At 36.9% G+C, this 27,157-nt stretch overlaps 1 long non-coding RNA gene across 2 annotated transcripts in view; it reads left to right on the forward strand.

The window, feature by feature from the left end:
• The window catches only part of LOC118009362, a 117,505-nt gene that overhangs the window by 87,209 nt on the left and 3,139 nt on the right, over positions 1-27,157 (forward strand). Inside the window, exons 6-7 of one of the 2 annotated variants that reach the window (XR_004678898.1) lie at positions 21,188-21,231; positions 24,609-24,788. The exons of the other annotated variant lie outside the window; for it this stretch is intronic. This is a non-coding gene — a long non-coding RNA (uncharacterized LOC118009362). Of the gene's footprint in view, positions 1-21,187; positions 21,232-24,608; positions 24,789-27,157 lie in introns of those variants that run through there. 2 annotated transcript variants of the gene reach the window in all.

Raw genomic sequence — 27,157 nt, forward strand, 5'->3', positions numbered from 1 at the left:
GAAGATGACTACAGAAAATGGCTCAGGAAGCAGAATGTTCATGCCCTAAGAAAGAAAGAATTTACGGAGAAAAAAAAAAAATGTATGGAGAACAGAAGGAAAAGAAAATATGTTCTCTTTCTTGTGGCACAAACAGCAAGCAATTTGGCACCACATGACCTTGGGATTCAGAATTAGACTGATTCATTCACAGTCTGGAATGTGAATAGAGTAGGATCCAAGAACATCAGGAAATTTAACAATCTCAACAATCATTTCATAAAAGTTATGACCCACCATAAGCTCAGAAATTCAGATTGCAAGCTAATCCCATACTGGACAATCACTAGAAAAGAAAGATTAGGCACCATATGACCTATAAGATACAAATGTCAATTACTAAATTAATGCTGTTTTATATTATTTCATATTATTTAGTAAATAAGTTCTACATTTTAAATATTCCTAGAAGAGTTGTGAAGAAGGAAAATATTCCAATATGGCAATGTTTTCATGAATATACTTAGCTAGAGAAATTCATAGAAAGATATTCTTGCTAAATGTTCTTAATATAGTCAATATTTTTTTTTCTCCAAAATGACTTTTAATCTCACACACACAAAAAAAAGTCTTTATGGAAAGACATTAACATAAACTGCAAGAAACAGTTTATTTGCATTGATGATATAATGAATTGTTTAGAATATACATGTCTCTTTTTATAAGCCATACTATTAATTTAATAACACATTTTCCAAAAAAAAAAACAACCCTTGTGTTTTTTAATTCCTTGATTTTTAAAGGAATCTCAACTTCAGAAATATTAGAAGAAATGAAAAAGAAAAAAAAAGATAGTCTTTGGAAGAGGAAATATATTAATTGCTAAACTTATTATTACAAACAAGTCCATTTAGCAATTTTATTTAATATGAAAATTTGTATAAATCAACTGAAATTAATCAGTGTATATTTAAATCACTTAATTCTATCATAAAGAGTTTACATTTTGTTGAATGGTCTTCTGAATACATGTTGAGTAGACAGATGGTAGGTAGATGATCGAGAGATGATAGATGATAGACAAAGTACTGATATGAATCTGTTATCTGTTGCCTCAAAGTCTCCCTTCTGTTGTCTTTTGTGTATCATAGAAGGCTGCGTTTTTCAGGTTCTCTTTATCTGGGTTCTAGTTAGTTTGGGCCACCAGAAAAGAGGAAGAGAAAAGCCATTCTGCTTCTTGCTTTGGCAGAGATAGAGGCAGCTGCAGAGGCCAGTGACTAAAAGTGATGGTGCCCTCCAGTAGAACTGGACTTCCCAGTAGGGACAGTGGGTGAGAGACCTGTCCAGTGGTAACAGCTGTGCCTCCAGCAACTTAAACATGAGCACAGACCCCTGAGCAGCCCAGGGACAGTGACAACTCTGATCTCTGAGCAACAACTTTCTAGTTTCATTGCTCTTCTGTTCTAAGAATCTTGAAATTTGTTTTGTATCAATCTCTCTCTGCTTGAAATATCAAGAGTGGATTCTGCTTTTCTGATTAGACATTGGCTGATATAGATAATGGAGAGAAGAAAAGAGAAAAGGAAAGGAAAAAGAAAAAAATTCTTAATGTATCATTATTAGCAACCTTCCCAGCTTCTTTAGTTTCTTCTGTTCTTCTCTGCAGGTTGCTGGGACTTTATGATATAATCCAGAATTTGGTTGATGAGATAAACAGAAAATGCCAAGCTAAGATAAGTTTTGTATTGAAATGTTGAATGCAGAACATACAAAAAAGGAAATTAAAGGGCCACTGAGACAGGCAAAAATGATCAAGAGGGGAAGTAAGAAAGAGTTAAAGTAAACCAAGTAGAATTTGGGTGAGGAAATATGGAAGAAATACTGGGTTACATCTCTTGTCAAGTTTAATGCTTTTAAGCTTGAATTCTACTTTGTGTGATGCCAGAATCTCAAAGCTACTTTTTTTTTTTTAAGATTTTATTTATTTATTTGAGAGAGAGAATGAGAGAGAGAGCACATGAGAGGAGGGAGGGTCAGAGGGAGAAGCAGACTCCCTGCTGAGCAGGGAGTCCGATGCGGGACTCCATCCTGGGACTCCAGGATCATGACCTGAGCCGAAGGCAGTCGCCCAACCAACTGAGCCACCCAGGCACCCTCAAAGCTACTTTCTTATTGCTTCCATTTGTTTGGTTAAAAAATCCCTTCAGCACTCCGGTTGCTCAGTTGGTAAAATGTCTGCCTTTGGCTCAGGTCATGATCCCCAGGGTCCTGCTATCCAGCCAGCCCCATGTGGAGCTCTCCGCTCAGCGAGCAGTCTGCTTCTCTCTCTACCCCTCCTCCCCAAACACTCATGCTTGCTCTCTCACTCTCTGTCTGAAATAAATAAAATCTTTAAAAATAAATAAATAAATATCCCTTTTAAAAATGTTTAGCTTCTATCACTTTAATTTTGTTTTCTGTTTAGCTTGTACATAGCATTTAGCTGGCTCTTGATTTTGAGTCAAACTAAAATTTTATTTTCCTTTAGTAGGTAAATTTGCTGACCTCATTAGTTGATAACACTGATGTATTTAGTCTTTGCTAGAATTTGTTATAATAATTATGTAGGGGCACCTGGGTGGCTCAGTCAGTTAAGGGGCAGACTCTTGATTTCCACTCAGGTCATGATCTCAGGGTCCTGGGATCAAGCCCCATGAAGGGCTCCGTGCTCAGCAGGAAGTCTGCCTGGGATTCTCTCTCTCCCTCCTCCTGCTCACTCTCTCTCTCTCTCTCTCAAATAAATAAATAAAATAAAACATTTTATATCTACTGATTTGTCTAGATTCCCTTGCTTTAAAAATGTTCTGGTATTTTGTAAAATTGATATTTTTGTTCAGCTGATTAGCTTTGTATCTTTTTATTTACTTTTTTTATTGACCTTTTAATACCTTCATGATCTATTATTTATTTAGTTAGTTAGTTTTTACTGACTGGTTTGGCAGTTTTTGAGCAAATCCTTTAACATTTGCCTACTGCTTAATCAATGTGTTAATTCTTCTTTTTCCTTACTTATCCCTACATTTTTATTTTGTCTCTTGATTTTTAAGTTTGGTCTGTCTGGTTTTCTAGGCATTACAATATCCATCTTTAATTTATCACAGCTTATATACACATAATAATAAGCTACTTCAAATGATATAAAAACCATTTAGTGGTATAAAATTGTTACCCCCCAACCAATTTTCTCTACCCAACAGTGTCTTTTTATTATTTTATTTTAAATGGGCAATCGTATTTTAAAGTAATCAAAGATAATACAAAAATATTTCGTATTTCACCAGATATTCTCCTCTTTGATATTCTTCACTACTTTCCACACTATGGGAAATCTCTTTCTTTCTTTCTTTTTTTTTTTTTAAAGATTTTATTTATTTATTTGAAGAGAGAGACACAGCGAGAGAGGGAACACAAGCAGGGGGAGTGCAGAGGGAGAAGCAGGCTTCCCGCCGAGCAGGGAGCCCGATGTGGGGCTCGATCCCAGGACCCTGGGATCATGACCTGAGCCGAAGGCAGATGCATAACGACTGAGCCACCCAGGCGCCCCAGGGAAATCTCTTTCAATGTACATCATATCTGGCACCTCTCTGTGTCATGGGGAATCTCTGCTCTCCAGCCCCACCCCCGGTTTTCTGCCCTCAGGAATTCATCGTTCCCAGACTCCAGCCTTCCTAGGGCAGCTGAAGTGTACTCACTGAAGTAAGTCAGGGGGCCACCTTAGAGAGATTTTTCTCAGCTCCTTGCTTCCAGTTTCCACTTGGTGAGGGACAAGCGAGCCCTGTAAAAACTTCTAAGTTCTGGCTCGCAGTGTAGCTCAAATATGGTGGCAAATTTACAGCACTTTGTTTGTAAACATGCTTAGAAACAGACTAAAATAACTAAAATAAAGTTTCGCTGGTTATGTATCAACCGGCGAAATTAAGTAATCAGACTTGCTGAGGTGAAAAACAAAAACACAGTCTAAATTTAGTCCATTTACTAAAAACAATGGATTCTTTGAGAATATGGGCTTCAAGCACAAGTTCTTTATAGGGCAGTGCCCAATTCAGGGTAGTGTACTGAAAATGTATTTTCAGAAAATGATGCAAAAGTCAAGAATGAGGCTTTGTTGGAGGGATGTTGGTCTGACTTTTGAAATGCTGTTCAGTGAACAATGGAAGAAACATTTGCTGCACTTTGGGGACCCACCCCAACATATTGAATTAGAAACTCTGGAGGAGGGGGCTCAGCAATTTGTGTTTGAAAAAGTCCTCCAGGTGATCCTGATGCACGATCAAGTATATGGACCACTGAATCAGCACAACCATTTACATGTTTTTAAATATTTAATTTTTAATGAAATTGAAAATATAACGGAACAATGTAGAAAATTCCTCACTACAAAGTGTTTAGAGTTTAACTTAAAGCATTTATACATAGGAAGTGATCTGTAAAATTTTACAAGTAATCCCTATGAAGTAAAAAAAATGAAATTCCTATTGAAACTGCATATTTTCATCCATCTGTCACATAAAACTGACATAGAATAATTTTTCCATTTGGGGAAAACTTTTCCTTGAAACTCTCAGAATGGAATTATGAAACCCTATGTGATTTTTTTCAAAGAACACTGGCAATGCAACCATCAAGTGACAGCTTTAAATGAGAGTTTATATAAAGACCTGCTTGTTTCATGCAACAAAAGACTATGAGTCACAAAAACCCTTCCCTCTACACACACACACACACACACACACACACGCACACACACACTATTCTTTCTTCCCTAGGCTATAGCACTTTCATCTGATATAATAGATGATTTGGGAAATAGGGGTAATCACTGTTTTTGTTGTCATTTATGGATAATTTTATGATTTGACCAAAATCCTGGGAGTCCGTCCTATTCCTAATAATCAATATGGAGGGGGGCTGTGCTTTATAAACATTCAGTGTTTACTGCATTGCAAAAATTAGTAAAACAGCCTGAAACACAAAGTTGCAGTGTAGTATTCTTGGACACTTATTTCTAAATCTATTTAATAGTAGCTATTAACTTATAAAAAAAGTAATAGAGGGAAAACCTTTGATATATAATATAAGCTGAATAAAATTAGAGAGGTGGAGATGAATAAATACTTTCATAAGGAGATTTTGAATTTGGAATTGATTTGATAGAAATTTCAGCATATTGCAGAAGACATTAAAAGATCATCATCTACAGAAAGGTTTGCTTAGTACAAAATGAGAAGTGGAAATAAATCTTATGACAGACATCAAATTCTTATTCTTCTCTACCCATGTTCTAATTTACTGCCCACTTTAAAACAGTATTTTTCTGACCCATCTAAGTTCATTTAGCATTCTGCTTTTTTCACTACCTCCTCTGCTACGTCCCAATCCAAGCTACCATCATTGATATGTGGATTATTGAAGAGCGGCCCCCGCCCCCTCACGCCCCCGCATCCCTTGCATGGAGCATCCCTTGCTCCATGACATTCAACTATTCTGCTCCGCCCACAGCGGCTTCCGTGATGTTCCCAGGACACATCAGGCATGCTCCTGCCTCACTGCATTTGTCTTTTCTGTTTTCTTTACTTAGCATGGGTTTTTCTTCAGGTACTTGCATGGCCCATCATTCTTTTCCTTGAAGATCTTTAATCAAATACCGATTTCCAAAAAAAGTCACCTTTGGCCACTGTTCAAGACTAAAAGACCCTTTTTACTTTATTTTCTCCCTTATCAGTTATTACTATCTAACTTGCTCTATATTTAATCAGTTATCTATCTTGCTTATTGCCAGTCTCCCCACCCCACTCCTGTGCATGCTTACTCCAGAGGGGGTAATTCTCTTCTGTTCTGTATGGTATCCTCAGTGCCATTAGAATCGTCTAGCATAAGCATGCAAATAAGTATCTATTGATTAAATGAATGAAAATATAAACAATAGTGATACAAAAACAGGGGGTAGAACATCAACATTGGTTTATAGACTTAAAAACCCCAAAGGAGACAAGCATATAAAAAATAATCAAATTCATACATAATCAAATAAATGAATATTTAAAACCTTCTAGTTATAAAATAAATAAGACAGGGGGATGTAATGTACAGCACAGGGAATAGCCTATAATATAAAAACTTTGTATGGTGCCAGATGGTAAGGAGAATTCTTGTGGTGATCACTTTGTAATATATATACATACCAAATCATTATGCTATACATCTGCAACTAATATAATATTGTATGTCAATTAGTCACCAATAAAAAAATTAGTGAAAATACTCCATACTTAGAAGGTACAGACTGAAGAGATACTGAGACTTGCTAAACAATGAGGAACCATTATTTGCTAATGCAAATAAAATCTCAAATTCTTTGTCATGTGTACTTTCTTGTAAGACGGTTTCAGTAGATACAAAGTGATTCCTTTAATCTGACACGGGCACCAAAAAGAAGAAAAACCTATAAAAACAAAATTTGAAATAGGAGATTGTTTGAGCACATTCTTCATTGACTTTGGAAAATATTCAGCATTTCAGAAAACTGAAAAGCATTTACAAGGAAAAAAAAAAAAGAACAAGAAGAAGGAATTCACAGGGACTTAAAAGTTCAACAAAGCAGCCGACGATGCGGAACAGCAGCAGAGCATTTTGCGTGCTGGCAAAAACTGGGCTCATTAGCAAAGCCTTGGCTTGGAGCTGACTCCAGGGGAGGAGACAACTCGATTTCATGCAGTCCTTCCTGCAGAGCTGATTGTGAGACATCCTTGGTCTCACATTGGCCGAGGCTGCTCAGCGTGCTTCCTGGCCCAAGGTAAGATAGGAGTCAGTACAAAGGCAAGTAAGTGGTGAGGGACCAGCATTTTGAAATAAACGGAATGGAAGTCCACCATAAAAGTTGGCATTGTACAAAGTAGGATCCCAAATTCCTATATGGGTCTTTCGAACGCAGAATGTCCCAAAGCTACTGTTGAAGCTCACCAAAAGTCTCAACACAGAATCCTAAATATATGGATCTATGAATACACACATACACACCTATATGACTATTTGATGCTTCTCATTCTAGGAGAAATTTCTTTAAAGATTTTTTGTTTATGAATTTTAAGACCAGGTAAGAATGTAAAAAGCATCTAGTTTTAATCATCTTAGGTTAATTAAAAACAGGACCATCTAGGGCGCGTGGGTGGCTCAGTTGGTTAAGCGACTGCCTTCGGTTCAGGTCATGATCCTGGAGTCCCAGGATCGAGTCCCGCATCGGGCTCCCTGCTCGGCGGGGAGTCTGCTTCTCCCTCTGACCCTCCTCCCTCTCATGCTCTTTGTCTCTCATTCTCTCTGTCTCAAATAAATAAATAAAATCTTAAAATAAATAAATAAATAAATAAAAATAAAAAAATAAAAAAAATAAAAACAGGACCATCTACGGTCTCACATTTCAAAGATAATTCTTTAATGATTAGAGTAAACAAAACAGAAATTATCACCTCATTTACTGTTTTACATAGATTCAAAGAGAAAACTGCTAACAATAATAGCAATTGCACGTAGATTTTTTTTTAAATAAAATGAACAGAAATTATTATATTATCCTTGGGATTTCTGGGGCTTTTTTTTTGGTGATTATTTAACATTTACAAATTTCCCAAGATAATCAATTCTTGAACTTCAGAAAAAAATAGTCGTAATTATATAATATTTATAGGTTAATCACAATCAATTTTAAAACTTGAAAATCAGTCAGATACTGTATCAAACAATATGAGAAAGTAGAGGAACGATGGAAATGATGACCAGCCGGAATTCCAGTGGGGTATGGAATCAGAACAAGGCGGTTGGAATATCCAGCAAAGTAGCATCATTGAGAAAAGAGTGTATGTGGGCAAATCATTTTCTAATCAGCTTGTGTAAGTGGTTCAAAAGGAATGCGGTCAGTTTCAAAGAAAAGAAACAAACTTGACAACTGCCTAGGCTTAACAGGAGTAGGAAGCTGGAAAGAGAACTGTATTCTGGAGCCCTGAGGCAGGAAGAGAGGTGAATGTGTATGTTTGGGCAGGAGATGGGGGTCAAGCCCTGAACAGCAGGAAAGAGAACTGATCTGGGAAGTCTACCCAAGCAGAAAAGAAGCAGAGAGTCAGTGAGCAAGACAGATGGCAGGAATCAGAATTCAAAACACAAAATTAGCCCATTCAGTATACAGTACAGTGGTCCCCCCTTATCTGTGGGAGATATGGTCCAAGACCCCCAGTGGATGCCTGAAACCACAGATAGTACTGAACCCTATATATATATATTTTTTTCTTATACATAGGTGCCTATAAAAGAGTTTAATATATAAATTAGGCACAGTAAGTGATCAACAATGCCTAATAATAAAATAGGACAATTATAACAATATACTGTAATAAAAATTATGTTAATGTGGTCTTCCACTCTCTGTCACTCAAAATCTCTCACTGTACTGTACTCACCCTTCTTGTGATGATGAGAGATGAGAAAATGACTACATAATGAGATGAAGTGAGGTGAACGATGCGGGCATTGTGACTAGTGATCGTGGGTTAGGCTGCTGTTGACTCTAATCGTATGTCAGGAGGAAGATCATCTGCTTCTGGACCATGGGTGACCACGGGGTGGGTTACTGAAATGACAGAAAGTGAGACTGTGGATAAAGGGCAGGGCGGCTATTGTATGGTAGAATCCTCCTTCCCAGACCTAGGGAACTTTTTAGTTCAGACAGAAAAAGAACATCACTTTTAGATCTCCATTCTTCTCACCATCTCTCAGAATACCTCCCCAAAGCTGTACATGTAGGGATACAGAGAATGAAATGCATTGATTCTAACACACTATTGCTTTTTGTTTGAACCACTCTCTCATGGTTAATTCACAGAGGAACAGTGCCAGGTACTAGGAAGTGCTTAAAGCATATATATTAAATTGCACTCAGAGCCCATGAGGGCTGATTCTTGGTCTGACCATCATTAGTTCCACCAGTGATTTTGATATTAAAATTTAGCACCTTCTCATTAAATCCTCTAAGGACGTCAATATTGTGACATAGCAGCTACCTTAGGGAACAGTTTTAAAACTCAATTTGACCATGACAAATTGTGGAAGCAAGCACAAATGAATCAGATAAAGCCTAAAAAATCAGGAGCATGCTGCCATTTTCTTGCTGAAACCCACTTAAAAATGTTTTATCATTATGCACATTCTCCCTTTGATTTATTAATTAACATAGCATGGAGATTAAATAGCAGTCTCTATCATGGTTTCTGGTAAGCTGGTGTCACAGGTAGAACTTTGTGTTTTCTTTTAAAATGGTTCATCTAGAATTGCTTGTTAATCTGAAGGAGAAACATTTCTTTTAAGCACAATTTTCAGTTTAGCCAAGATGAGAAACACCTTACCCCATGTGTTCTTTCAGATTGCTCTGAATGCATGTGGGTTACTTCTTAATTTTTTTTTTGTATTTCTTTTTTTTTATTCAGAGAAATTATATGAAGTATTAAAATGTGTGATTTCAAAAAATCATACATGGGTGCATCACCTGCTGTAAATTTAAATCATAGAAATGACTTTTTTTTTCTATTCTTTATGGATATTTGTTAAAAGTTAAAAATGTACTGCATTACAGGCAAAACCTTGATGATTCCTTCATAAAGAAAGACAAAAAAGTCACAGAAATGTGTTACTACTGGAATAATAGATGAAAATGGTCGAAGTTTGGAGGCAATTTTGGCTAACAGTTTTTCTAGTCTTTCTAGTCAAGGACATCTAAGTGTCACTGTCCAAAGCTATCCAAAGCAGTTCATATTCATTGCATTCTATTGTCAAGTGAAAAACAAATTCAGACTCAGTAGGGAAGACTTTATTGAAAAGTATCATCTCAGGGCAGGGCAAGGGACATTGCAAGGGCGGGGCAGAGAGACTACTGCAGTTGGGAGAAGGGCTCTGACCAGAAGATCTGCAAGCATCTCAAGGACTAGGCTACAAATGTTTCATAGGGAGGAGTAAATAAAGCCAGAAAGATCAGGGTGTGAGGAAGTGAGAGGATAGATGATACGGTGGTCTGCTGAGATAGTAGGTCAGAGAATGTTCTACCCTGAGGCCAGCCTACTTCAGAGGCTGTGGTTGGGGAGGTGATGCTATTTTAGGCGGGGTTGTCCTGGGCTCAGCTTACTAGTGGGCAAAAGGTCAGGAATCTGGTAGAAGGAGAGAATTTTAACCAAAGTTTAGCTAACAAGTATTTTGTTCATCTGATCCCTGGAAACAAGTAGTTCAGCCAATCATTTATGAAACAAAGAATGGGAATGTGGGGAATCCATGTTTGCCCTCCCTGGTTATGGGTGAGCAAGTGGGGTGCCCTTAAGTCTTGTCTAAGTCATATGGGGAGGATGGTTCTTTTCAGTAACATGTTTCCTAGAATACAAAAGGGTCGGGAGATTTCTTAACCTTCGATGTTTTCCAGGAGCACTGGGCTCATTTAAAATTCAATATTGTCAATATGCCCAAGAGTACATTTTTTGTAATATCATTATTCTTGCTGTCTAGTGACTAGTGTTTTAAATGTGAAATGCATTCTTAACACACATAAACCTTTATTATTTTGTACCTCTATAAACCTGGGATTTTTGTATCTTTTTGAAAAAAATAATAAATATACTATGTATTTAGTTGTTGAAAACTACATGCAAACAGGTGAAGATATTATTTATTAAAAGATTTATAGATCTTCTAAACTGTCAATATGCTAAGGTAAAAATGTTTCCTTTTCTGACTTTTCTCAAATTTAGCATGCATCAAATGGAGAGGTCCTCAAGATTTACTGTTCAGTATTTCCCCTATCTTTATCAGGACATTGGCAAGAGATACAATTTAAAGGGAATGCATAAACTGCTCAGTTTCATTTTTTTTTGCAGGTGCAGCCTCATACCACTTCCTACAAATGTACAATGTGGTAAAGAATAACCAAAAAGCTGCACTGCTTGATAAACTTGCAGGCAAAGTTATTTTGATGTAATTTAAATGGCTTTTTTTTTAGTAGAGTAATTGACAGCTTCTTTCAGGTAGCAATTTATAATTTAGAAATACTTATAATTTATTCCCTGACACTTACCTAGTTCCCTGAGAAAGTTTACCAGTGACCATGGATATCTGTTGGCACATATAACAAAACCAAGGGCTGGATTTGGAGAATCAGTTTGACGGTAGCAAAGTGTTCTTGGGGAGCTTTCGCTCTCTTCTGGAAGAGTTCACTAACAGATGGCAACTTGTCATTGTTAATGGAGTGTTATCCTGAAAAACTTCAAGGATCCATGCAGAGTGTGACATTCTTCCCCTCCTCCTTTCAAGCCACCTCACAGAAATAGCCAATAATGACCTCTTTCTCTTCACAGATGATTCCACCTTATGTCGGTTGATTTCTTCCAAGCCACATTGTGGCTGCTTTAATCCTAATATGACAAAAGACTTTTTGTTGTTTGACAGCTAATCTATGTACTAAATAACACCAGGCATCGTGATGCAGTAGGAAAGATACTGTGATAGAGGAGTCCTGAGTTCTAGCCCTCGCTCTGGGAGTCCTTGGCCAGATAACCTCTCCACTCTGGATTTAATTGTTCTCAGTGAAACATGAGCAGATTGCTTTAAACAGACAAGAGACTCATTTCAGGTGAATTTGTGAGATTCTGAATTCCTTTGATATAAACAAAGAAAGCATCGGCTTGTTAGCTGAGTATGAGTGACCATTTTACGTTCTGTTTACTTTATTCTCCTAAAATTATATTTTCATAGGAAAATTGGCAGTTTGGTCTCTGAAGTATATAATAGCCATAAAACAGCAACAAAAACATTTTCTCTTCCTGTATTTGTTTAACAGCACATGGATTTAAGAGCTCATTCACAGCATAATTTTTATTTGTTTCTGTAAATCCATTAGTAAGATAGCACTTCAGAGATGACAATATAAAATGGTAAAAACTTGCCCAAGATCATACAACTTGAAGAGATTAGGGCAGACTCTAACCTGGAGGACGTGAATCCTGGCACTAAGTTTTGTTCACCTTTTATTCCTCTCTCTTCATTCTGCACATCTCTTTCTACATTGTCATTTCACACAGGTCCCACGGGCAGTTAAATATGTTGTCCCTTTAAGAATTGTTATTCAGTGGATCTCACAAATGCATATAGTTTTTTTTATTTTTTTAAGATTTTTTTTTAATTTTTATTTATTTATTTGAGACAGAGAGAATGAGAGAGAGAGAGCACATGAGAGGGGGGAGGGGTCAGAGGCAGATGCAGGCTCCCTGCCGAGCAGCAAGCCTGATGCGGGACTCGATCCAGGGACTCCAGGATCATGACCTGAGCCGAAGGCAGTCGCTTAACCAACTGAGCCACCCAGGCGCCCTGCATATAGTTTTCAACTTCCTTTGGAAATAAGTGCTGGTACTTTTGCAGGCTTTCCTTTTGTGATTAGAAAAATACCAATACCATTTTCCTGCAGATATATATTAGCAACACTATGAGGAAATTAACATTCTTATTGCATAGAATTTGTTACTTCTCTGAATGAATAGGAGAATAGCTAATGCTAATGCAGTTTAAAACTGAAATGAAATGTAAATAGAATTGGAGTCTGATTTCCTGAAAGTATTTTTTAGTTTTAGACAAGACACTCATCTCAAATATTAGCAGTTTTCAATAGCTTACATCTTAATAAACAGTGATAAGTGTGACAGTTGTGTTTTACATTTGTATCATATTTTATGGTTTCCAAGACATGAGAAGAGAGTTGGGTAATGAGCTCAGTTTTCCTCTGCTAGTACCAGAGATGTACCTGTGAACTCCACAGTGACTCCGTCTGTTCAAAGGCATCAAAATGTTCACGCATGCAAACTGTTTTAGGCTGATACATTCAAAGAAATAAGCATTTTTTTTACACTGTAACCAACTCCATTTTACAGATTGATTGTATAGTAATTCTTAACAAATCATAGAGTAAGAATGGTAAGCCAGGAAGGTACCCCAAAAGTTCATTTTAACCATTCCAGACAGGCATACATCTATTAAGTATAATTAAAAGAGAGATAAAAGAACAGATAAAATGATAAAAAAAGAAACTTGATGTATTAGTACATATTTCTTTGTATATTGGGATACCTGTACAAGAAAAAAATCCACTCTAAAAGGTAATACCAAATTTTTTTTTAATTTATACAAACTTCATCAAAATTCATGCCTTTTCAAAAAGATCTCCAATGTGTTACATCCTGAAAAGTGACTCCGTTTCTTCATTACACTTATCACCATATTTAACCCATATTACTTATTTTTTTTAACCTAGCTTTATTTATTTATTTATTTATTTTAAGATTTTATTTGCTTATTTGACAGAGGGAGAGAGATAGTGAGAGCAGGAACACAAGCAGGGGGAGTGGGAGAGGGAGAAGCAGGCTTCCTGCCGAGCAGGGAGCCCGATGCGGGGCTCGATCCCAGAACCCTGGGATCATGACCTGAGCCGAAGGCAGACGCTTAATGACTGAGCCACCCAGGCGCCCCCCATATTACCTATTTAAATGAAAAGTGTGACCAACTAAGAAGTCACCGAAAAATTTAAGCAAACAGTCATTTACTGGAATTCAGGAGAATTGTAACTCAGGAGACACAGATTCAGGTAAAAACCTGACTCCTGTTCCGAGGAAAACAAAAGTGGGGGGCAGAGTTATACAGGGGAAAGGTACTGAGTACAGCTCTCATTTAGGTCCTCTATGCAAAACAGGGATTGAACTGAGGTGAACCAGGATTAGTTGCTATTTTCAAAGAGACTCAGGCTTGCTTGCTCCATTTTGAAATCTCATTTTACAAAAAAATATATATATTTTAAAGATGGTTGAATTGTAGAGGTTAATTTATTGAAGGGTGATAAATGGAAATCTAGCACCCCAAGAGGAATTCTGTTCATGAAAAGCTCCTTAGTTACTGAGTAGTACTTAATGCAGCTGAACCTAGTCAACTGCAAAGGTTAGTGGCACTGCTCTGTGAGGGAAGTAGTTGGTACTCCTTCCGGTGGTGAATGCTGAGCTCCTAAAGCACAACTGTACGCAAGGCTTTGTCAGATCATGTTGTAATATCAGGGCCCCTAATCACACAAGGGCAGAGTCAGTATGATGTGGGCAACAAAGGCAAAAGAAAAGTTGCCTGACTACTTAACAGCCCATTGACAAGTCCTTGAAACAGGCAGAGTGACCTTCCTCTAGGAACTCAGCTGCCTCGATGTTAATACTTTGCTAAGGGCAAAAGACCATCTTGGTTGGACCCCAGGGATCCTGTAAGTCTACTTTAACATATAAAAATTCCTTTGGAAACTTCCTTTATCTCTGCCCCTCCCTGATAGTGTTGGCAGTCATTCCCCAAGCAAATGACCCACCAGTATACATGTGAAGGGTCTCATGACTGAGTTTTCAGTAAACAGTAATAAATGACCTTTTCCTAACAATAGCCAGCCCCCTTGTTTCCAAAATACTTGTCCCTAACCCCCTCCCAACTTGAAAGTATATAATGGACCACTCCTCATGACCTCAGGGCAGGTCTTTCTGCCCACGGGTCCTGTCCCGCCCGTCCCTGTACTTTAATAAAACCACGTTTTTGTACCAACAATACCTCAAGAATTCTTTCTTGGCCATCAGCCCCAAACCCCAACATCGTTCCCCAAATCATGTAGTTTGAAGTTTCCAGACCTCCAGGATTGAAACCCTTTCTTCCAAACTGACATCTGGCAAGTGGTATGCCGGTAGAAGTTTAACAGCCAGCTCTGGGGCAGGGTACGATCCTGTGTGACTTATAATGTACGGTGCCAATTTCCATGGTGTAAATGTTACAAACACCGGTGACTTCAAGTGGCCTACATGTCACTGTACAAGGAGGGGGGGAGAGATACTGATGGTACACAATTACCCAGTATTCTCACCATGCAGATATGAGAGACCTAAAAAACTTCAAAAACACGGGTATTATTAAAATGTAGAAGAGGAATAGGAAAAGATGAGTTTTGTGTATTTATTACCTTTGCTTTGAAAGAAACGTAATTCTGTTTATGTAGTATGTAATTGGATTTTCACTGATGGCTGCGTTTAGCCACCTGGTAGCAAAACTCCTGAAAATCTGTCAGTCGTCACTGTATCTGGCCCAGCTAGAATTCTGAGGGCCACCAAAGAACGCTGTAAGTATCGGAGACCTGCACACCCACTGTGCTTCTTTCTAAGCACATTTCCCCAGCGAACTCTGCTGCTGCTAAAGCTGCCATGTGGGTACTGCCTGACCTTTTGTTTTTATTTTCACAAACAACTGTGAGAAAAGTCTCAGCATGGGAGTACATCGTTGTTGGGCGCCTGGGTGGCTCAGTCGTTAAGCGTCTGCCTTCGGCTCAGGTCATGATCCCAGGGTCCTGGGATCGAGCCCCGCATCGGGCTCCCTGCTCGGCAGGAGGCCTGCTTCTCCCTCTCCCACTCCCCCTGCTTGTGTTCCCTCTCTCGCTGTCTCTCTCTCTGTCAAATAAATAAATAAAATCTTTAAAAAAAACAAAAAAAAGGGAGTACATCATTGTTTCCTTTTTAATCGTTACCCGGAAATCAGAAATTCCAAAAGATTTCCTCGTTGAACTAAAATGTATATAAAGATTACAAGCATATCAGTCTTTAAAATATAGATGACATTGGTCCTATGAAAAGTCTACTTGATTGAAATTAAATTTCAGTGAAATTTCAAATATGGACCCAAATTCTGTCACAAGAAAGCTTTATTAAATGTTTTATGTGTGACTCGCGCTAGTCCACTTCTATCAGTAGGCATCTTGACAAAAGATCATGTCTTTTTCCCCCTCTCCAATGCAGGCAGTGTTCTGTGAAATATCAGAAGTTGCAAATCATCTGCTGATTTAGGTGACTATCAGCCATTACTAGTATGTTTAGCACTTGTTCTGTATAGATGATTGGGTATGTTTGGAAAGATTAAAATACACTTAGATGAACTGGTTCTAATATAAAAGATACCTTTGGAGACCATTTCTTCTGACTCTCAAAGTCCTATTAGGGGCCATTGCCAGCAAAATTACTTCCAGCCCCTCCCTCCCTACTTTGTCTACAAGACAGTGAAAATATGGATGACTACATTGGTTCTAATGCCCATTGCAAAAACTGTTAAAGCAGATGTTTCAATTTTCTGACCCTTTAATACTCAAAATGTGGTCAAGGACCAGCAGTATCTACTTGTCAGAATCACAAAATCTCAGGCTTTACCTCAGAGTTACTTAATCATCATTTGCATTTCATCCGGTCCCCCTGTGATTCTGATGCAAATTTAAGCTTAAGAGACACTAGTCCAGACAATATACGTGGCCTCGGGGCCAGTTCTGATCATTGTTATACCTTCAGCACCTATCAGAGGGCCTGGCACTGGCATACACTCATAAATATTTATGATGAATGAATATATATTTGTATTGGCATTTGTATTAAACAGAAATAGATTGTTTTCAGGTTTTCAATCTGCTCGCTTCATGAACATTGCCAGAGATAGCGTAAAGATGAAATCTAGAAAAAGCAATGGAAAATCCTTAACATAAAGATAACTGAATTTCAAACTAATCCAGGATTATTAATAAAGAATTGTTAATTATAATCAAATATTTTCCTGAAGTATTATTTCATTTGAATTTCATTCTTTTGTTTCAGAAGTATATTAACAATATACATTACATTTCAGAGTTATGTAAGTGAGATTATAAAGACCATTAGATAGAAGCTAGACCTGAGCTGTAGAAGGAATGCCTCCAGGCCAAATCCCAAGTCCTTGAAGAGGAATGATAGAGACCTAAACTGGAGGTGAGGATGGTGATAAATAAGCTACACATTGAAGGACCAAGGGCACAATATCTTAACCTATGGCTGACAGATCAAGAGCCACAGGTGTGGAATATATGCTCTTTTCTGCCACCTTTGCCCCAGGGTAACCCCTAGATGAATTATAGTGCATTTGCATTACAGGTATAGCACCCCTTTCCCCAGTGGAGAAAGGCTGCCATGAAGGTTCAGGTACAAACTTAGTAGGGTCAAAAACTCCCCCTCCCAGCCGGTGGGAGGAGTTCCCCAAATGATTGGAAGCAGCCTCCATCAGAGAGCACGCCACTGAACTGTCACAGCTCCTCCCAGCTCAGAGAGATGCAACAAATATCCAATCCCAAAACAACCTAGGGGCCAATCCTCCTGGAACCTGCCCTTCTCCCACCTTGAGAGAGTATTTTCACTTTAATAAACTGCTTTGCGCTTGCTACTTTCCTTCTGGCTGTCTTTATTCCAGTATAGATCCCCACATAAATCTTCTTGTGGGAAATCCAAGGACAGAGACCTCCACTCACACATTGCAGACTCTTCCACTGGTAACAAAGCAACCGTACATTGATGACTTAGACCATATTTAAAAACTGTTAAGTTATTAGGAATATTTGATTGAGTGATCATTCTATGAATTTATTTATTTTAGGACTGAAAAGAAAAGTATTTGTTATGGAGAGGTTTATTTATTTATTTGGTCATAATTTCAACTTACTAGTTAAAAACCCCATGGATATTTTTAAATTTTATTATTTGATGATCATCCTCTATTGTACTGATCACATTATATTATGTTCTACATCAACAGTCTTACCAAGAGAACTTTTTACTTGCTATCTATATCAAAATAATACATATATTTTGGACAACTACTTAGAAGACTTAGAGGCAAAACATGACTTTTAATACATTAAGCACCGATAGTGCAATTGAGGCTGCAAATTAAGTGTGCTTGAGCTATGTCAATAGAAGCTTTACTAATAAATTTTAGATATTCCATAAGAGGTAAGATAAATTTTTGTCCTTCTGAGATCTACTTATTTATATGAATGTATTTAAATATACTTAATTTAGGATACAATCTAAACAGCTTATTTTTTATTAGAGTTCTTTGGTTCTATGTTTGTATAAACGAATTATTAACAATCACATCACATGTAAAGTAAAGTGCTTTACTTGACAATATCTCAACATTGGAAACAACTAGGCTGCTATGCGCATTTCAGTAAGGAGTAAACTAATTCTTGAAGAACTTAAGTGAATTACTCAAGGGAAGCCAGAAAATAACTGAAAGAAGATTTGAGATTTAGGTTTTCTGATATGAGGCTTGGTACCCTTAGACTGCGTTGCAATCTCACCCATTCCACCAGAAGTACGGACCACACCAGTCTTCATTATTGATTTCCAACAATAATGGCAACTTCTAGTCATGCTCTTCTTTGTTTCACTTCTTCTTAGATCAGAAAGACAGTTGAGACCACATTACTAGAAGAGCTGTGGCAGTCTGTAAGGAGTCTTCCAAAGCCAATGGGCAGAGGATTCAGAACAGGGTCTTTAGAAGCCTATTAGGAAAAGCACATATTAGGGTAAGAGAAGTTTGGAAAGTGGAGTTTCTGGCTTCAGATCCCAGCTCTTCATTTAAAAGCAGTTTGAGTTGAAGGCAATCACTCCACCCATCTGTAAAGCATGACTGAGGACATCGCCAAGGCTATTGTGCTTACCATATTGATAGTAGGAAATGAGGAAGAGAATATTGCAATAATTGAAACTCATAAAATGTTATAATATTTTAAGCATTTTATAACATATTATTTATAACACATTATATTGTAATATATTACTTATGATATTTTATAACAATGGAATAACCATGCTGACCTACCTAGGTACTCAATTCTAAGACTTCCTTTCTCTGTGTTCATTTACTCCCAAGGTGATCTCCTGTCTAAATATTATCTATATGCTGCTAATCTCTAAAATTGTATTGGAAATACACCTGGGTGGCTCAGCTGGTTAAGCATCTGCCTTGGGCTCAGGTTATGATCCCAGGGTCCTGAGATCAAGCCAAACGTTTGCCTCCCTGCTCAGCGGGAAGCCTGCTTCTCCCTCTCCCTCTGCTGCTCCCCCTGCTTGTTCTCTCGCTCTGTCAAATAAATTAATAAAATATTTTTAAAAAATTGTATTTCCAGTGTCCCATCTCACCTGGAGTAAAATCCTAATTTGTTACCATGTTCCACTCACATACACACCTTACCTCTTCTCATCGCCCACCTTCTTTCATTCTTTCTACATCCTGTGGTTTCTTGAACAACCTAGGGATTCTCCTGCCTGAAGGCCTTTGTTCTCTGCCATGCTTCAAATGCTCTCACCCAGATAGCAATGTGACTGTCCCCTCAGTTCTTTTGAATCTCCTCTCACAAATCACTTTATTGGAGAAGCATCTTTGAAAAGCTTACCTAAAATATCACTTTCTTCTCCATCCCTTTGTATCTCCATTATCTTGCTTTATTTTTCTTCCTAATCCAAATCTCCATCTAGCTAGCTTATTAAATATTGATTAGTTTATTTGCTTATAGTTTATCTTCTCCCATTAGAATAAGGATCACAGGAACAGAGATTTTGTTATTTTCCTGGACCCAGAACTTAAGACATAGTAGGTACTTAAGAATTATTCACTGGGGTGCCTGGGTGGCTCAGATGGTTAAGCGTCTGCCTTCGGCTCAGGTCATGATCTCAGGGTCCTGGGATCAAGTCCCGCATCGGGCTCCTGGCTCAGTGTCTATCCCCTGCTTATGCGCTCTCTCTCTCTTCCTCTCTCTCTCAAATGAATAAATAAAATCTTAAAAAGAACCATTCATTAAATGGAATTGAGCAGAACATCATATGCTGGCGATAGTGGCTAGCTACTTAATTATTAAGAGTTGCTTCACCTAGTTTTATGGCAGTAACCTGGACATCTGGATATTGTAGATTATCTCTTAACTCCCAGTATTTACATGCCTGTCAGTTTTATCTAACAATGGCAGTGGGTTGAATTGCTTTCAGGTGTCTTCCTCACTTAGGTCTATTTAGTCATATGCTAAATATGGACTGAATTCTTGTGGGCTCTAAAGGGTGACTATATTCACAAATAAATATGATAACATCACTAAAAATTTATTTTATATTATCTTTCTATTATATCCCAGAAATAGAGTGGAGCTTTACATATATTATTTCTACTCCTGCCAAGCAAATCTGCAAAGTTTACATATTTCTCTCTTACAGATGAAAAACCTGAGTTTCAAAAATTTTAAGTATTTTGACTAAGTGAACAAAGCTTTTAATTGTTGTCATTCGAAGCTAGGTTTGTCTCACACCACACACTGTATCCACTGCCATACTGCTTGATATTCTATCTTCAAGCAGGGAATATTATGAGGAATATTATGCTAGAATTTTCTCGCTTAACAAAATCTACTATATGAGATTGTATTGATTCATAAGCTCATTTGTCTAGCAGTCCTTAATACATTCCTAAAATCTGTCAGAGTCAGGAAGAATCTCAGAGTTACTTAGTCTGACTCTCATTTTATAGATCTAGAAAGTCTGCCTGAGGAATATTGTTTCCCCCCAAATCACATAGCTGCCCTATTGCACAAACTATCTGAGCAGTGTTCAGTATGTTGGGCCTTCCCCAAACTTGATTTACATCATACAAGATTTGAAACAAAATGAACTGCTTTCAGACACTCTGTTCATGGGTTAGTTTGGCAGAAAGTGAACAAGACTTTCACTTCATGGCTGGAAAATGGACCATACATACTGTGGGAATTGCTTTTAGTCAATCAATACTACATTACAGAATGAGGGGAGAAGGTTGTAGGTGGGAAAGCCAGGTGGAAGAAAATGGATTATACAGGATAGTAATTGGAAGTCATCGTACAGCTCCAGTGGCAAGCAATATCAATGACCCAAAAAGCTGTTCATGGCTAAGGTAGCAGATACAGAGCTCTAAGTTGTAACAAATCATGATCACCAATCTCTCCATAGATATGGTGGCAAATATATTACTTAAAAATGCCAACAATGTCAATGTAACAAAGCAGTAAATGCTACAAGCTATAAGTGTATGCACCTATCACATACACACACATCACTTAATATATAAGTAACATAAAAAAACAGAAAAATATGACAAATTTATGCTTACAGACATAGTTTTTTTACAACTTAAACATCAAACATTCAAATCTAGTGTTACCTGGAAAAAGTCTCAAAGAACACAATATAAATTATGTTTTTCCTATATTTACTTACAGATTGTAACCACCTCTCACTTGATCAAAGCTCAGAGTTCTATAGTGTAAGTACCATGGAGCTCATTATTTTTATATGTTCAATCAGTATTTCAACAAGATGTTCTATTGAAACAAGCCTTAAGTGACTGTGAAAATCTATATTATGGTCAATTTATGTCTTGGCTTTATTCACTTGCATTCCTGAAGCAAATACTTAAGAAACTTCCTAACTGTTCCCATTCTACAATTTCTTATTCTAAAAGTTTTTGAAAAATAGAAAAGTATATAGATTAAGCACATATAAATGCTTAAACTCTGTTACCGACTTCATCTTTGTTTTATATTACAGTTGGAGTTATCTACAAAGTCTAGTAGATAATAAGAAATCACAACCCTATACAAATCTTCTTTATGTTAAACCAAAACAGTGATGGAAAATGAATTTAGCTTCTAAAGAAACAAGCATAATTGGAGACCACAATTTCTTAGAATAGCTGATTTACATTGTGAACAATATTTTGCTCTTTTGTTATTATTTAGGATATATTTTGTTTTGAGTTTTAGACAGTCATTCTAAATCCCACTTGGGACAAAAGAAAAACAAGACCACTAGAATAAATTATTAAATAGTAAGAGTTACAAATTATTAAATAGTAAGAGCTATGAAAAAACTATTTTGTCAACATTGGAACTACTTGAAGTGTTCTAAAGACCAGTGTATATAATCTCATTTTCTAGGCATATAATTGTTTAAATAAGATTGTGAACTAGTCAAGGAATCCAATTCCTATTTCTAACATTGTTTTTATGGTGGGGAAAAGAATTTTGATTTAAAAAAAATATATAAAAATAATAATCTTTAGTATTTTTCTGACTCCAATACATTCTCAACATAATATACATCCTGCATAAACCATGATTTCCCTCAAAGTAATTTTTTCTTACTACAAAATAAAAATGTAAAACTTTTATCATCCATTAAATCGTACTATCTCTTTTCCCCAGATATGCCATATATATTCCCATTGTCTCCTTCACTTATCCTCTATTTACATATAAAATTTCAGCTTCTGAATTTGACCTAAATTTTACTACAATCTCTACTCATTAAAATTTGTGCCAATATTCTTTAAAATGACTCTTTATTCTTTTTATCATTAGCTACTCTCAAGGTTTAAAATTAGTTGTCATCAATGAACAATACAATTAAATGTCTCAGGCTTAAATATTTTACCCTGAGAAGCAGTGAGAAAATGGGAAAAATATAAGTAGATTCAGGATTTCACTTTAGCTGTCAAATCAACAGCTATGTGTTAATTCAATATGGAGCATTTTTAGGGAAGAAATCAATGATCACTCTAAGATTAAAAGGATGGGGAGCTGAGAGTGTGGTGGTGACATACACATAAATCAAAAGTTTAGGGGATGTGGTTTATTCAGAATTACGAAAAGAATAAGGTTGGACTTTGACATGTTGAGATTGTCTTATCAGTGAGCCAATTGGCAAATGGTTGCAAATGTAGTTTATAATCTTATGGAAGAGGATGGATATCAAAATGCATAGATTGAATTCAATTCAACAAATTCTATAGAGTACTTATTCTGTGCCAGAGAATTATCTGAGGAATACAGTCAGAAAGAAAATTAAATTGAGCCTGTCTCTGGGGATTCTTTGGTCTCAGTAAGGAGAAATAGATATATACATAACTACTTATAAAGCATTATATGGAAATATCTAGAACATACTATGGGAAGCCATGTGAAGAAGTAATTTAATTTGCCTTGGTGGCTAGGGTAAAACCATGGAAAGCCATGGAGTTGCAGACAATAAAGTCAGCAACCAAGTATCAACCTCTTAGCCCTAGCTATTGCCTCTTCCTATATTGTATCACTTTGTGCAATGACAATTTAATGACAACATGGGACTCCTCTATATATGCTATTTTTTGTAACTCTATCTCTTCTCACTAATTCTATCTATCCTTTATAGACTTGGCTCCATTAGTACTTTCTCATTAAGGTCTTCCTTACTCTCCTGACATGTGTTTCTCCTTATGAGTTCTTCTTATGAGACCCTGTAATCACTGCTATTTTAATATTATTAAATAGTGTTAAAATTATCTGTTTGCTAAATCTCTCATTAGGCTCCAAACTAATTAAGGGAGAGGCTGATTTTATCTATGAATCCCTAGAGTCTAGTATAATATTTGACAATGATGAGATGTGTAGTAAATCTTCATGGAAAAAGGAAGAGGAAATAAACAGAAGAGGAAAGGAGAAATAGTAGGAGAAATGAAGGAAGGCAGGAAGACACAGATTTAAAACTTCTCAGGACAGAGGCTAAAATTGTTATGGTGATAAGACAGACAAAATAGAGAAATAAATGAAAAAAAATCTAATGATCCAGGAAAGTAGTGTAAAAGAAAATTAGCATTTTGCAGTACATTGATTTGAGGAAAGGGAAGAAAATGCTCATATATATATATATATATATATATATATATATATATATATTTTGCTATTGTGGGAGCTAGGGGTCTAACTGAGAAATATGGTCAATATGTCAAATACTATTCAGATTTCTAGAGATCTGAGACTGGATTTAGTTATTAAGAACTCACAAGTGGGAGTGGCGCATGGGTGGCTCAAATGATTGAGTGCCTGACTCTTGATTTCAGCTCAGGACATGATCTAAGGGTTGTGGGATCAAGCCCTGTGTCAGGCTCTGTGCTCAGCAGGGAGTCTGCTGGAGATTCTCTCCCTCTCCCTTTGCCCCCCCAATAAATAAAATCTTTATTAAAAAAAGAAGTCATAAGTACGATGTCAGTAAAAATGACAGACTAGGGAATTCTAAGAGGCCAACTTCAATACAACACCCCCCTGCCAAAAAAGCAAAACCTGTTACAATCAACTTTGTCAGAATTCTGGAAAATGATAGATGTTTTATAGCAACAACAAAAAATGAGGAATCAAGAAAAAGGCAGCTTCAACCTTGTGGGAGAGCTGTGTGACATTTTAACATAGTTTTACCCCCTTTATCCCTATGCTTTCCATGACTGTGTTCTTGAAGATACAGCCCATATTCCCAGTGTGAAAACACACATTCCTGGTGTGTGATCCCCCAGAGGGACCAGAGCAGACCTTGTTTCAAAAAAAAAAAAAAAAAAAAAAAAGTTGTGTCTATTTAGAACTGTCTGGGAGTTCCTTAAAGGGCTATGCACTTGTCTTTGTTTCTCCTAACTTGGAACTCTTTCCAGGTAAAAAGGCAGCTAAATGGAGAACATTACTCAAAAATATTAAAAGACAAGTGAACAAGCCACAGCCACCTGGGGCACAAGATTACAGATAAGGACAAACAATAACATGCTGAAAGCCTAGGAAGAAAAGCTGGGGGAGATTTACTTTGGACATAAGGGCTTTGAAATTCTCTTGCATATCACAGGAAATCTGAAATGTTAGATGAATGAACAGGCATGGAGACTTGCTCAGACAAGACCTGAGAAGACACGAGAGTTTCAAGTCCAGCTGATCTTTATGCTTGGCACAAATAGGAAGTAAATGTGAAGGCAGAACTCTAAATGTCTAAATGACTAAGCATTGAAGAAGTGCCACAACACAGAAACAAGCTGCAAAAGACAAGGGAAGTATTGGTTTTTGTTTGTTGTTTGTTCCAACCATTTAAGGAAATTGCTGTCAATAGACTAGCTGACTGCACCCTAAAGGGTCTGGGACATTAAAGATCACACATGACAAAGAATACAGTTTAAAAAAATAGTTTAGAAAAGTTACTAAGCAAACAACTGCAAATGATAGCAAGTAACAAAAACAAACCCTGAGAAAGGAGAAGAAACTGGTTTCTGGACTTACCACATAAAATATTCAAAATGGGGGTACCTGAGGGGCTCAGACAGTTAAGCATCCAACTCTTGATTTTGGCTCAGGTCATGATCTCAGGGTTGTGAGATCAAGCCCTATGTCAGGCTCCATGCTCAGTACGGAGTCTGCTTGAGATTCTCTCTCTCTTCCTCTGCCCCTCTACCTGCTCTAAGTAAATAAATAAATAAATAAATAAAATCTTTAAAAAAATAAAATCGTCAATATGCCTTTGTATGAAACAAAGAAGAAAGTATGAATCACTCAAAGGAAACAAGAGATATTAACAGAAAATTTTTCTAACAAAAGATAGACATTGGGTTTACTAGATGAAGGCTGTAAATCAACTGTCTTAAATATGCTCAGAGAACAAAAGGAAATAATTGAAAAAGAACTAAAGGAAACTAGGAGAATGATGTCTCAACAAATAGAAAATATTAGTAAAAATATATACATTTATTTATTTTTTTAAAAGATTTTATTTATTCATTTGGGACAGAGAGATACAAAGAGAAAGAGCATGAGCAAGGGGAAAGGCAGAGGGAGAGGGAGAAACAGACTCCCCACTGAGCAGGGAGCTGGACACTGGGCTCGAGCCCAGGACCTGGAGATCATGACCTGGGCCAAAGGTAGATGCTCAAACATCTGAGCCACCCACGCACCCCATAAAATATATACATTTTAAAAGGAAATAGGCAGTAATTTGGGAGCTTACAATTTTCATAACTGAAATGAAAAATTCATTACATGTGTTTATCAACATATTTGAAGCAGAAGAAAGACCAGCAAATGTGAAAGGATGAAAAAGATACTCCACGCAACTAGTGACCAAAAGTGAGCTAGGAGGCTCACTAATGCCAGAAAAAAATAGACTTTAAGTGAAAAAGCATTAAAAGAGACAAAGGCATTATATAATGACTAAAGTATTAATTAATCAAGAAAATATAAAATTTAAAACATATACATACCTAATACAGAACCCCAAATTATTATTTTGTTTCAGATCTCACTTATAACAATTATTAATACATTAATATAATTGTTTAATTATTGTTTAATTACACTTACTAATAGTTGTTACACAGCTACAATATGCCAGATTTTGGATAAGGACCCGAGGGTTTATTTCAGACAACATGGAACATGTATTTACATAGTTTTCATGCTAGTATAGAATACAGCTAAAAGTTAGCTATTGTTGTTATCCTATCACATGCAATGATAGAGGAGGGATAGCGTGCTGTGGATACACATAGGAGGAGAATCTGATAGAATGATGCATGACTGGGGGGAGGCTTCTTAGAGGAAGTGAACTCTATTGTTAAGTTTAAAGAGGGAGCGCTGTGAATTGTGTAAGACTGTTGAATCACAGACCTGTACCTCTGAAACAAATAATGCATTATATGTTAAAAAAAAAAAAAAAAGATAGCAGGAGGGCAAGAACTTTGAAGAGGGGGAAATCGGAGGAGGAGGCGAACCATGAGAGACTATGGACTCTGAGAAACAAACTGAGGGTTCTAGAGGGGAGGGGGGTGGGAGGATGGGTTAGCCTGGTGATGGGTATTGAAGAGGGCATGTTCTGCATGGAGCACTGAGTGCTATACGCAAACAATGAATCATGGAACACTACATCAGAAACTAATGATGTAATGTATGGTGATTGACATAACATAATAATTAAAAAAAAAGAGGGAATCTGATTTAACCAAGCAAACGGAATGCAGGAGAGGTCTAAGCAAAGGCTGTGTGAAAACTTAGGAGTAAAGGAGAGCAAGGATCAAATCAGTAGAATGGTGTATGGTTTGTCAATGGGGAAGTAATGGCAAGAGATGAATATATAACAGGTATATATAAACAGAGGTCAGATAATAGAAGGTAAAATTAGCTTTGCTAAGTATTTAGAGCTCTGTAGTGAGGAACATCAGGAGCCATTGAAGTGTTTACAGTAAGTATGTTATGTGGTTAATTTCAAGTTATAAAGCTCATTCTGATTATAAAGAAAACAATGGATTAAAAAGTAGCAAGAGTATAAACAAGCAGTTTAGAAGCTATTCCCATAATCCAGGCAACTGGAGTTTGTGGCTAGAGCTGAAATCTCATCAGTGGGGTAAAAAAGAT

Source organism: Mirounga leonina, unplaced genomic scaffold, assembly GCF_011800145.1.
Source record: "Mirounga leonina isolate KUSES-001 unplaced genomic scaffold, KU_Mleo_1.0 Mir_127, whole genome shotgun sequence".
In the NCBI taxonomy this organism is placed as follows: domain Eukaryota; kingdom Metazoa; phylum Chordata; class Mammalia; order Carnivora; family Phocidae; genus Mirounga; species Mirounga leonina.